This window comes from Lygodium microphyllum, chromosome 16, assembly GCF_053477565.2.
Source record: "Lygodium microphyllum isolate KBCC chromosome 16, Lygodium_microphyllum_v1.1.10, whole genome shotgun sequence".
Classification (NCBI taxonomy): domain Eukaryota; kingdom Viridiplantae; phylum Streptophyta; class Polypodiopsida; order Schizaeales; family Lygodiaceae; genus Lygodium; species Lygodium microphyllum.
Genome location: NC_141150.1, coordinates 121,858,941 through 121,873,098, shown reverse-complemented (window position 1 = coordinate 121,873,098; position 14,158 = coordinate 121,858,941). Strand labels below are relative to the sequence as shown.

Below are 14,158 nucleotides of genomic sequence, written 5' to 3'. Positions count from 1 at the left end.
TCATTGATGAGCTACGCAAATTAAGAAGGACACTCCACCCTTGTTCACTATTGAATTCGCACAACTCATCAACTGTCTGTTTTTCACCCTCATTGCTTAGAAAGGCCCATATTCAACCTATTCCCCAGCCCACACCCACTAAATAACATATTTTTTCCCATTCACGAGCTACGCGAATTTAGAAGAATGCTCGCCATTTGCTTTACACAGATTTAGCACTGCTCATCAATGGAAGATTTTCTTCCCCAAGGCTAAGCTTTGCCACTTACATTGCTATTCTTTACCTCCTTTGCTTTTAAATATATTCTTTCACATTGATAAGGTGCGCAAATTAGGAAGGGCACCTCTATCTCCTTGTGAATTGATTTCGCATAGCTCATCAACACTTCTTTGCTATGGCTAGAACCAAGCAAACTGCAAGGAAGGAAAAGGTTGACCCTAGAGGCATACCAGCCAAGATATACAAGGGTTAGAGCCAAGAAAAGAAGAAGCCACCCATGACAAAGCGAAAGTTCAAATAGTATGTCACCTCCCTTAGAGAGATAAGGAGGGCAGTGAAAGCATTGAACCTTGCAATACCAAGGCTACCTTTCCAAAGGCTATGTAGGTAGATCTGTGACCAGAGGAGTATTTCCATGAGATGGCAGAGATCAGCCCTTGATTGTCTTCAGGAGGCAGCTGAAGATTTCATCATTGAGTTTTTCCAGGACTCTTACATTTGTGTTGCCCATGCTCACAGAGTCACTCTCATGGATAAGGACATGGTTGTCCTTAGAAGACTGATGTATAGAAGAGGCAAACCTAAGCAGGATGCAAGGAGGGGGATGGAAGAAGAGAGAAAGGCAATGGAGGAGAGTGAAGAGCAGCTAGCCTACCTGGAGCAGGAAATGAAGGTACTTTTCACCAAAGTTGATGCAGATGGATTCCTTGTAGTTGCCTTCCCTCCAGATGATATTGTGAAGAGAGAGGACTACATTGTCTTGGACCATGAGTGCCTGACACTACTTAGGGACATCAAGAGGGAGATAAAAAACACCATTGTGCTAGCATCATTGAGGTAGGAGAAGTCTTATGCTAAATATTTTTTATTCTTTTATTTCACAATATCAAAATCCCATCTTATTTGAATGTCTATGTTCTTGAAGGGTAATGATGCATAGTTTCCAGTTGGGAGTGCAACAAAAGGTGGAGGTTATTGATCCCTCCATATCAGTGTATCTCAGGAGGATGGACACTGAGGTTGCTTCATTTAAGCACTAGGTGGCCAAAATTGATATGGAGACCCTTGAAATGGTCTTACTGCCCTATAATGAAGGGTAAGTCCTTTTAACCAGATCTTCTGTAATTACAAGACTGATATAGATTTTCCAGAAGCCATTGGAGTCTAACATTTACAAATAATAATGATTTACGGAAGCCATTGGAGTCTTATTATCATAGACATAGTTGACAAGAAATGTTTTTATCTCAATTCTATGAGAGGATCACATGGTATAGCAAAACTGTAAGCAATTTCATAAAACCTTCACTATGGTTACCTCAAATACTATATTAGGTCAACCATTAATTTCTAATACATTGATTGTTTTGTTTTGTATAGATGTGCAATGAGATTCATGTAGCTTCTGAAGAGTTGTCCACCAATGCCTCCAATCTTATCTACAGTTGAGTACCACCAAATCAAGGTACCTTGATCTCTTAGTTATGTTATACAATCATGGTTTTCTGCCTTTCTTAAGAGTAGTCTAATTTCTCCTTATTCATGTACTGTCCAATCCAATCTGACTCCCACTCATGTGGATGGAGGGTTGTTATAAATGCTCAGAGGATGATTAAGTTCATTTATGACAATGAACAGAAGAATATAAAAGTGTTTTGTATAGATGTGCAATGAGATTCATGCAGCTTCTGGAGAGTTGTCCACCAATGCCTCCAATATTATCTACAGTTGAGCATCACCAAATCAAGGTACCTTGATCTCTTAGTTATGTTATACAATCATGGTTTTCTGCCTTTCTTAAGAGTAGTCTAATTTCTCCTTATTCATGCAGTGTCCAATCCAATCTGACTCCCACTCATGTGGATGGAGGGAGGGTTGTTATAAATGCTGAGAGGATGATTAAGTTCATTTATGACAATGAACAGAAGAATATAAAAGTGAGTATTTCAATCCACCTCTTTTGTAATGCAAAAAAATTCTACACTTATTTTTACAACCCTCTTACTTTCTAACCCCCTTTTCTTGTTTTGGCCAGTTTTCCTTGGATTGTTACAATGATACACAAGTCTGGCTTGTAAGAGCCAGAATCATTGTAACGATGGTTGTGAATAATTTTCCTCTATAGGAGCCAGAAGAAGAGAAAAAACCATCTAAGAAGAGAAAGAGCAAAAGATAAGGGACTCCTAAGAAGCCAAGGACTCCAAGGAAATCCAGAAAGGCTAGAGATGAGAAAGTGGAGGAGCAGAAGGAGGAGAAGGAGGAGGAGCAGAAGGAGAAAGAAGAAGCAGAAAAAGAAAGAAGAGGAGAAGGAGAAGGAGAAAGAAGAGGAGGAGGAGAAAGAAGAGGTGAAAGAGAAAGAAGAGAAGAAGAAGGAGAAAGAAGAGAAGGAGGAGGACAAAGAAGAGAAGGAGGAGAAAGAAGAGAAGAAGGAAGAGAAAGAAGCGAAGAAGAAAGAAGAGAAGGAGGAGGACAAAGAAGAGGAGAGGGAAGAGAAGGAGGAGGACAAAGAAGAGGAGGAGAAGAAACAACAACAGGAGGAGAAGAAAGAGGAGGAGAAGAAGGATAAGAAGGTGAAGCAAAAGAAGAAAGCAAGAAAGGCAGAAGAGAGAACACCACCAAGCACCCCTTCAAAGCCAATACCTGCCTCTACCAGGATGAGTCCAAGACACAAGAAATAGATTGACTCTTCTCATTAAAAAATAACTTTGTACATCCATTTTCCCTTTTGGGTTACATTTAGGTGGAAGTTTTTTGTATATCTCCAGCATTTTGTAAATCCTTGATAGTAATCTCCAACAACCTTCTTAATCCGAGATATGTAATCTCCTAACTACAGAAAAGGCAAACAAAAGTTTGCACTTGTAAATATAATTCAAAGTAATTTGATATGTAAGTCTTTGAAGAAATCAATCTGATTATGTTTTCATGTTTCTTTTACCTAATTACTTAAACAACAGCATTTTGGATGTCTTTGCATCTTATATTCCTTTCACTCCTTTTAGAGACCTGCAAAGAGTGTAAAGTAAGAAGATATGCATGCTAGTATGAAATGTTAAGAACATTAATGTTAATGTCAAAAAAACTTGCCTTTTTGTCATCCACTTTGAAAGCAAATGACTTTGGCAATTCAATTTCTTCATTTAGAAGTTTCTGTCTCACTTGTTGCAATGTACACATGGCCCTTATCTTTAAAATAGTGATAACTTCATTGTTGAGCCACAAATCAAGATCAATGACTGGATTCACTCCAAAATCTTCCATGTCTTGGTCTAGAGGGATTAGGACACCACCCACATGGTTCCATCTACTATAATAAAACGTCAAAATGAAGTTTTGTGTAACAACCATATACTTGCAAGAAATTGACTCTTGATGCACCTTACATGTGATTCCACTAACTACTTTTTTGTCCCAGCCTTCATCAACAAACTGAAGAACATTTTTTGCTTGTAAGCTTCTCACAGAGAACAAAGTTTTACACCTTCTAGCTTGCATATTAGAGAAGAAGTCTACAAACACAAGGATAGGCATGAAGAGGACAATTTTGCTCTGTTTATTGGCAATATTAGGTTTCATACATCTCTGAAGTTCATTAAATAGCTTACATCTATAGCACTCACTTGTGCTAGAATTTGGTAAAGGTCACTCCTCACACCCAAAATCAGGAAGTGGAAGCTTGGTCAGAGAACCCCATGATCCTTGTGAGTTAGGAGAGACATAGAAATGGTCATAAAAGAACACACCATTCTCTGCAAGGGACCCTCTTGTTCTTCCTTTATAGAGTTCCTCTCCAACAGAGGCATGAGAAACATCAATAATATCAACAATACACTCCACTGGCTGCCATTCCTCTAAGTTGGAGGGATATAAATTGACAAAATCTAAATCTAAATGCTATAAATCTATAAAATCATAAATCTAACTTCAGTTTTAACATGCAAAGAGAACTTATAGTTAGGCCTGTGTAAAGGAAGATCCCAAGTATTTGGTTGAAGATGGTATGCATAAAAACATGTTGTACCAACACCTCTTTGATTGTCTTCATGTTTGAGCCGTGTCTAAAATCCTTCACTCTTCCTTTCCAACACGAAATGAATGGATTGGTGGTTACCTGTTTCTTTCTCCTGTTTTGTTGCATAGTTATCCAACTACCCTTAGCTATGGTAATAGGAATCCATCTACCCTCCTGCATATCAAATGTATTATATGTGGATATATATTCAATGGAGGTACTAGGACATTTAGATCTGGCATAGTTTTCTATAGCCAAAAAATGAAGAAGAAGAATGAGCAAGAGAAGGAGAAGGGGGAACAACAAAATTTAAAATGGCGAGAAAGAGGGGGGGGGGGGGGGGGCTTTTGGCTCTAAAGAAAGTAGGTGGCCTCGTGAAGAGAGAAGGCTGAGCTCGACATTTGTCATGATGGTTTGGGGGTGAAAAAGGAAGAGCTAGAGGAGAAAAAAGGTGAGATTCTGACATGAAAAAGACCCTTTCACGAATTTGCCCCTAAATAAAATTAGCAAATGAAATGCACTTCTTATTTTCAAAAAGAAAGATTCCATAGCGTAAGCTCTCCTCTCATTGGCTAAGAGCACTCTCTCTACATGCTAGAAGGCAAAAAAATGACCTCAAAGTTCCCCTGATGATTTGGAGGGATATTATCATCACTTCCTCATCTTATTGCAATATGCACCTCCAAGAATGACTTAAGAAGTCAAGGTGACTAGATTCATTATAGCTTTGAACCCTCCATTGAATTCTCATTTGCAATCTCTTTGATTGGCTACTTTCATAGACGTATTGGATGGTGGGAAGCCAATGGAGTAAGAAGTGAATTTAACCAAGAAGTGCAAGGAGGAACCTCTACCAAATTGGGATGTTAAGTGGAATCATTCCAGCTTCAAATCTAATCCTCAATGGGAGATAAGTTAGCTACCTATTTTCCTTAAAGAGAAGGCCTTCAGAGAGAATTTGTGCCTTAATTGTCTTGATCCAAGACATTGTGCTAGAGATTGTCCTCCAAACCCTAATCTACGTCAACCCTCAAACCTAAATCCTTCAAATGTTCACAACTCTTGGGACCCTAACAAGAACTTTAACCAAGAACCTAACCCCAATAAAGGCTTCTCAGATCTAACTAATCCTCTAGCTTCTAGAATTTTATGAATCTTTCCCAAAGGAACTTCTAGCAATAGCACATCAAAAAATAGGTGGATTTAGAGGACCGCAAGGAGCATTCAAGGGTAATGAAAGTCAGCCTAATGTTGGATCTCAAATAGTGAGATATAATCCTAAAGCAAATCAAGGTGACAAATCTAAGGCTCAAGTGAATCAATTCATTACAAGAGAAGAAGGACATAGAGATCAAGCTAGCTTATGTCTATTTCAATATTGAGCACCAAGGAGCAAATCAATATTATAGGTGTTAAGAGGCCTCAGTTCCAAATTTCATAATTTTCCAATTCTTCTAAATAATTTCCCTAATAAATTTATTCCTAAAAACTCATTAAATTAGAAAATTCTCTATACTCTTAATTCACAAATTAAGGGGAAAATTATCCTAGGTTATACTAAGTGAGAGGAAGTGATTAACAAATCCTCTTAGCTTAATTAAGTGTTTAGTTAATTTCCCCATAAATTCTATGTTATTTTTCACTAATTTTAGAATTTTAAATTCCATAATTACACATCTATTTATCTTCTCCTAGTTCCCTACTCAATTTTCTAAAGTAACTCTTTAATTAGATTTCCCGAAATTTCATCATTATAACGACACTACCTTCTCAATTAAAAATAAAATTAAGCCTTTTTTCAAAAAATAAATTTATATATATATAATCCATGTAAAGAGGAGTGAGTATTTATGTTTCTAGAGTAAAGACTCTCTAGTTTGAATAAATAAAAGAGAAAATTTACATATTCTACTAGCGAAAAATGATAAATTACGTTTTCCTACTAGCAAAAATGATTAAATAGAGGTTGCCAAACAATATTTCTCTTCCGTATGGGTTAGGCAATGATGTAGGTAGGGGGTCTTTATATAGCCTCTAGGGGGCCAAGTGACTGTGTAGGGCTTATTTTAGCCTCTAGAGGGCCAGGTGACTATGTAGGGCTCATTTTAGCAACAAGAGGCGCCTCTCTTCTTGTAGTTCTTTGTTTGATTGGCTGAGAATGTGCTAAAAATGCATTTTACCCCTCTTTTGAGGACTTGCTAAATTTCTTACATTCTCTCTTCTCCATTGGGTGCTCCTGGAGTGGAAAGTTTTCACATTTTTTCCTTTCCTGCTAATTCCACTTACATTCTTTCTCCTTATCCACAATAGTTTGGAAGAGAAACTTTCATTTCTTACTCAAATTCGGGTATGTCAACCTTCCGAGAGTGAAAAACTCCAAGGAGGTAATTTCTGAGTAAGAAAATTCATACTATTAAATTTACATAGTTCTCTAGGAAACTCTAAGTTCACTAACTTTGAAAGGGACAAGATCCCTCAAGTACGCACAAACTTACACAAGATTGCATAAAGATCAAGCATAACAATTGAAATCTCCATGCATAGAGTGTAACATAGGGTAAAGATCTAATAAAAGCATCAACACAAGAATGGGTTCAATCTCCCCCTCCAATGGCGGCACCCTTTCCATCTTGAGTATTTATATATTAAAGGGTGCCCTTTGTGCCAAAACTAGGGTGCACGACAAGGGACTTCTTTATTTACAAGAAGGAGCTTTTATCCCAAAAGCAAGCTCCTATTTTTATTCTATGTCTTATCCGTTTATCTCAAGGCTATTTACAAGTGCACCCTCTTAGGGTATTTATTTACAAGTGACTATTAACCATAGTCATAATAAAAATCTGGGTAATCTCGGCCGCTAGTAAGCCATCCAAAATGTGTTCCCGCCATCCGCCAATCCTGCCCTTCACTTCATTATCACTCTCTCCAACCTACACTTGTCCATCACACACAATTAGTATTTAATACACAACAACAGACAATAAATCGATCAATTCAATCTAGCTATCCATAAGAGTATAGCGCCCATTAACCATGGATGTTACACACTAGGAGGGTACGGACACCCCGTAACATCGCTCCTACCCAGGGTAGCAACTGTCCTCAGTTGCTTCACTCACAACTATCTAGTGTGTGATTATAAGAGTCCAGAAGTTCGGGATAAGTACGGAAAAACGTTTAGGGAAACCATTTAGCATCTTCTCTAGGATGGTTCTTAAAAGTCACAAGATAATGGTTATACACAGAACCGACACGTGTGGTGGTAGTCTCATGGTCTACTATAGCATCAGAGAGTAGTTGTTCCTCTTAATCCACCAATTGAGGAGCTTCATCATATATAGGATGAGATGAAACAGTACCCTTAAAAGGTTTCAAGAGACTAATATGAAAAGAAATATGTATCTTCCAATGATTAGGCAATTCAAGACGATATGCAACATCATTAATTTTGTGAATGACTTTGAAAGGTCCATAAAATCGTGGTGCTAGCTTCACAAAGGGGTTAGTGTCAACACTTTTGATAAGACGCTTTTGAATGTGAAGCATCACATAATCTCCTGTCTTAAAAAGATAAGGCTTCCTTTGCTTATTAGCTTGACGAGTAAACAATTCTTGTGAGTGGGAAATGGCAACACGAACATCAGCATAAATTTTATCAAAATCAACAGTTAAATTGTTAGCAGCAGCAGGAATAGTATTTGATAATCGTGTAACAGGTGTAGGGAGTGTGTGACCATATACTATTTCAAAAGGTGCTTTTCTAGTAGCAGAATGAGTGGTGTTATTGTATGCAAATTGCAAAATGTGTATGTAGTCATCCCACCTTTTTGGTTGTGTATGAACATAAGCTTTGAGCAAATCAATGATTGTGCGATTAGTGATCTCACTCTGACCATTGGATTGTGGATGGAATGTAGTAGAATAGTCTAAGGTAGTACCTAGATTAGAGAATAAAGTTTGCCAATATGCACTACAAAACGTGGAATCTCTATCAGATACTATTACCTTAGGTAACCCATGGTGAGTGAACACATGCTTCAAAAATAAGTTAGCGGCTTGAGGTGCAAAAAATTTCTTATTACAAGGAATGAAATAAGCCTGTTTGCTAAAATGATCTATGATGGTCCAAATCATGTCATGCTTATGCATCGTTAGAGGAAACAACGTAACAAAAATATGTTCCCAAGGTCTCTCGAGAATAGGGAGTGGATGGAGTAACCCTAACTTCTTGCTTATGGTAGACTTAACCTTTTGACAAATCAAACATTCAGCAACAAAGGATTTGACATCTTGTTTCATAAGAGGCTAAAAGAAGTCACGAGATAGATTTTGAAATGTGGCTGCTACACCTCTATGGCCCGCATAAGGTGGATTATGCAATTTCTCTATGAGAGGGTTTCGAAATGGTTTAGAGATGCACAATTTCTTTTGAAAATAGAGAAATTTGTCTTGAATAGAGTAATCAACAATTGATTGTGCATTGGGTTGATTCATTTGAGTCCAAATATGCTTAAAATCATCATAAAGTGCATAAGTGTCATGCATAGATTCAAATGAAATACCATGAATGACCGATAGTAGGTGATTAAGAGTTGGCTTTCTACTCAAAGCATCTGACCAAGATGGTATTGAAGAATTGGTTGAAAACTTTGAATAAATGCGGCCCACTTAATATGCCTATCTAAAATCAATGGCTGTGAGAATAAATGTTTTAAACTTTGATGAACAATTTTTATAACAAAGTTGGTATCCATCAAATAATGCTTCCAAATTTTAAGTGCATGAACTACATTAGACAATTCCTTATCATAAGTGCTATACTTAACCTGTGTTGGTCTAAATTTCGTGCTTTCATAAGCAAGTGGATGGTTATCCTGCATTAAAACAACACCCAAACCTTTTCCACTAGCATTAGTAACAACCACAAAGAAGGGATGATTAAAATCAGGTAATTGTTAAAGCGTATTTAAGTGCTTGAAAAGACTGATCCTCCACTTTATTCCATGTGTAAGGTGTATTCTTCTTTAGCAACAAGGTGAGATAGTGAGCTTTATATGAAAAACTGCGCACAAATTTCCTGTAGAAACTACATAAACTAGGAAAATAACGAAGTTCATGCAAGTTTTTGGGTCTTGGCCATGAATTGATAGCTTGTATCTTCTTTGGGTCAACCTTTATCCCTTCCTTAGATACTATGTGACCTAGGTATTCAATTCTTGTTGGAAAAACATACTTTTCTCTGGGTTAAGATAAAGTTGATTTTCCTTGAGTAATTGGAACACTTTAGCAAGATGTTTCTTGTGTTCCTCTTCAGATTTACTAAAGACTAGTATATCATCAAAGAACACTATAACAAAGTCTTGGTGATCTATGAAGATCCTATTCATCATCCTTGTGAAGGTGGCCAGTGCATTTGTCAAGCCAAACGGCATGACAAGGAATTCATAATGACCGGTTTGTGTACAAAACGTAGTCTTATAAATATCCTCACTAGTCATCCTCACTTGGTGATATCCCGATTTTAGATCCATCTTGCTAAAAGTGGTGGCCCCCTTAAGCTTGTCCAATAGATCATCTATACGTGGAATAGGAAACCTATTCTTGATAGTGATCTTATTCAATGCACGGTAGTCTATACACATGCGGTATGTACCATTCTTCTTTTTGACAAGGAGAACGGGTGCCCCATATGGTGAACTACTTGGTCTTATGAGCCCTCGGTTGAGTAGCTCTTGAACTTGAGACTTAATCTCTTGTTGTTCAAGAGGGTTTACACGATAGGGAGCTCGACAAGGGGGTGCGCTACCATGAATGGTCTCTATGCTATGGTCCTTAGGTTGAGACATAGGTAAACCAGCGGTAAATCATGCATAAAACACTCTTGAAATTGAGCAAGAAACTCTTTTTGTGCATCGTTACAATGTGATTCTTGTGCAGCAGATATTTCACCAATGTACACAAGAAATGCTTTATCTCGTTTGCGAATGGCCCTTTTAGCTTGAGTGTGAGATAGTAATGGTTGATCTTCACTTTCAAATGCAGTATGTAAACAAATTTGATGACCTTCATACATGAAAGTAAGAGAACGATTGCTATAATCAATCTTAGGATTTAATTCATGACGAAATGGCATTCCTAAGATGATATCTATCCCATGCAATGGAGCAACAAGAAAAGTACGCTCTTGAGAGTTCTCAATTGAAATCTTTAAGTTTTCCACTTGTTGAGTGCAATTGTACTTTTGGTTATTGAAAGGAGTCTTAACTTTGTATCCAGATGATGTAAGAGGTAGATTAAGAGATTTAACAATGCGATTTGAAATAAAATCATGGCTACTTCCATCATCAAACAAAATACTCACTTCTTTTCCTTGCACGATACCTTTGATTTTTATAAGAGTGTAAGGTGAAATGGATGAGGGTTTAGGGTTACCTTCATTCGGTTGATCGTCATTACCCTCATAGTTTGGATCGTAATCATCATCGTAGTCGTCGTTGTCTTCCAAATCCGCTTCTTCTTCTAGGATACCATGTTGACTTGAGCAGGAGGGTGAGCTTTTTCTTCTTTCTTCATTGGGCATTTGTCTACATAATGTCTTAGGCGATGATAATTGAAGCACTTTACCCTCTTCAAGCGGTCCTCGGCCCTTTGGTTGGAAGTGCCGTTGGTCTTCTTGAAGTTAGGATGAGTGCCTTGACCGTTAAAACCGTTGTGGTTGCCTTGACTATTGACGACCTTTGCTTTCTTGTCCTCCCAAGAGTGTGGTTGTGCTTCCTCTCTTTTAAAGAAGGGATGCTTGAATTTATTATACCTGTCACTTATAAAAGACGAAGCAGGCCTCTTGCCTTGATTAAAATTTTGATGCTCTTGCTTCATGCGACTACCCCTAAGTTTCTTTTCACTATTTAGTGCTAAAGAGATTGCTTCAGCCAAGGAGTGTGGGTGAAACATCTCAATATCCCCTGAGACCTGCTAGCTAAGAGGTAGCTTTAGGCATTGCTATGCCGAATTGACCAACGGGGCCCTCTTAGACCCGGCCATCTTAATCCATGATAAAGGGATTGTTGCCATATTGGCTCACCCTGGGGTTGTTGCCGCTCTTGGGCTCACCCGTCACCTGAGGGACTGTTGCTCCTTCTTGAGCTCACCCGAACTTCTGGGGATTGTTGGCTCTCTTGGCCTCACCCAGAACCTTGAGGGAATGTTGCTCATCTTGAGCTCAACCTGAAACCTCTAGGGACTGTTGCCACTTTTGGGCTCACCTAGACGTCAAGGGACTATTGGCTCTCTTGGCCTCGCCTGTTCCTTCCTTCGGTGTTGCATGTTGCCCACTCATCTTCATCTTTGATGGTGGGTAGAGGAGTTTTACGTGTTTCCAATCCCACATTATTGTCCCACTCACTTTTGGCATAGTGGTGGGTAGAGGAGTTTAACGTATATCCAATCCCACGACCTTGCCTTGTTTAAGGCGGATTCCACTGCTTGGGTCCAGGTCCATGGTTCTTTCTTCTTGAGGTTCTCCTTTCTGAGGAATGAAGGGGGTAGTCTCTGGCTCTCATCCTTTCTTTGAATCGTGCTGGTCCATCCCTTCTCTGGTTGGCAGCTGGCTTCCTGTCTCTTTCATGACACCACCCCCACAACAAGTCCCATTCCAAGTTGCGAGCTTCCTTATGATAAGCCACCCATCCCATAACAGGAGCTTCCTCCACAGGTGGCTCCGTTTTGCTTTGTCATAGATACATGCATTCTTGTACACTTTTCTGATCTTTGCCTTTGATAAGAGCGTTCCTCACACTTGACTTCCCGCGAGGCACCGAAGGGAGTATTGACCACATGCCCTCCCTCCAAGGTGCTACAGTTCTGCTTTCGGCTCTTGCACGTTGGTCACCAGTTAGCTCCTGGCCTTGCTCGGGGAGTGCTTTTCCTAAGCCTCATGCCGGCAATTTGACCACCAGCGCTTGCTGGTTGATTCCAAGCTCCTTGATCGTTCCACCTTTGCTTTGCCTCCGCAGAGTCTCAGCAAACTCCCTTGTATCTTCATTGGATTCCACGAACCCTTGAGCTCATAATGCTTGCAAGAATAGAAGAGGTGAGTTGCCCCTCATCCCCTTAGCTTGTGCCACACAAGCTTGAAGCACTTTGCGTTCCCTTGGAAAATTTTTCCTCGGGATGTATCTGCCATGCCTTTCAAACCAAGCTAGTTTTTGCTCATGAGGCGAGGTCTCGCTTGTTGATCATTGAGACGAGCCCCGCAAAATCCTTGGCAACCCAGCTCCTCCTTAGGTTGCGTGGGTGCATCTCATCGCTAAGTGGCTCCTCCTTAGGTGGCTCACTTGCTTGAGTTTCCTTCGGCAGGTCTTAGGTGGCTCGACGGCCTACAATGCATCACTCCTCACGTCGCATGTGCAAGGGCCCGGTTCATCGAGGAGACTAGCCACTTGTTCGGTGCTATCTCATGTAGAAGATGGGGTCCCTCGTTTTCACTTGAGAGCCTCGGTTGATGACTTTCCTTCATGCCGCCCCTCGCTTGCACTTGAGAGGTCGGCGGGTCTTCATACCCTCCGAGACACCCGTTTTCCATGTTGGGTCGCCCTCTTCGCTTCACATTGCCGATGTCACTCGACTCCCAAAACAGCCCCCGAAGAGCCACACTTTTCATGTGAGAGTCCCCTCGGCTCGGTTTGGGTCACATTCGGGCCGGGACCGGCTCGCCTCAAGCCATCGTTGGGCTCACCAGCTACTTTGCCAAAATCTGCCCCACTGGCTCACCGGTAAGGTTTCGCCCTCAAAACTGTCCCGTTTTCAGCTCATAAGATGTTGAGTTGCCCCCTAGCTCGGTTGGTCAACTTTATAGAAACTCCACCGGTTGCATGCTCGGCCATGGTGGGCACACCCCCGCCATGCTCTTCACCGCGTTTCGAGCCCCTGCGCATCATGCTTGAGGGCTGAAAATTTCCAGCCATGTAAAATTTCAGCCCACCTCCCGTCTTAGTGAGGTGGACCGGCTCCGATCACGGCCCCGTTTCGGGCCACATATCGCTTTTCTTCATTTTTCCCCCCTCTGGGAGGGACTTTTCACCATGAGGGACACTCCCTTTTTCACCTCAAACACATCACATGCCACATACCGCAGGGCATAGCGTCCGCACCACACAACCCCGCATCGGGAGGTAGTAGTGCTCGAGTGCGTGCTATGCTCGCTAGTGTGCCTAGGGTGAGTTTCTTGTGGGTCGGGACTATGCCTCATCATCCATCGTCCTCGGGGTCCCCGTCTTGAGTGAGGCCTTATAAGCAGAGCGTGCTTGGTTTCTGCTGCACTACTCTCGTGAGCTTCACAAAAGTGTAGTGTTGGCATTGACAGAGGATCTTAGAGGTCGCTTGGAGATAAATCTACCTTGGCGAGAGACTACATATGATTTGTTTCCCAATTCAAATATCATATGGAATGTCCAAAAGATATTCTTGGATGATAATGTCTCATGAAGAAACAATACCTTGGTAGAGATCTCCTTCAACCTCTATTATGAATTTTGTCTATTTAATTCAAAATATTAGGTGACTACTATTGAGTTTGATTAGTCTTACCTCCTTACTCTATAGTTGTTTAGCAAAGCAATGAGGTGAAGCAAATCGATGATAGTAGTGATATCAACCAGCAAATCAAAGATAGAAGTGATGTCAACCAGCAAATTGAAGATAATAGTGATATCAACCAACAAAAAGATATTTACAATCCTTTAGATAGTGTGTGTAATGATCAAGAGAGAGTTACATTTCCACCTAAGTTGCATTATACATTATACGACTATACGTGAATAATCGTATAATCACGTATTTGGTGAACCCTTAGAAATAAATGGTTGCATTATATGATGCCACATCACCTTTAGATGTTGAATCGCTTTTTTATAGGTTGTATTCGATCG

At 40.1% G+C, this 14,158-nt stretch overlaps 1 pseudogene; it reads right to left on the bottom strand.

Moving 5' to 3' along the window:
• Positions 1 to 1,897: 1,897 nt before the first annotated feature.
• Positions 1,898 to 4,358, bottom strand: LOC148023328 (uncharacterized; annotated as a pseudogene).
• Positions 4,359 to 14,158: the final 9,800 nt, after the last annotated feature.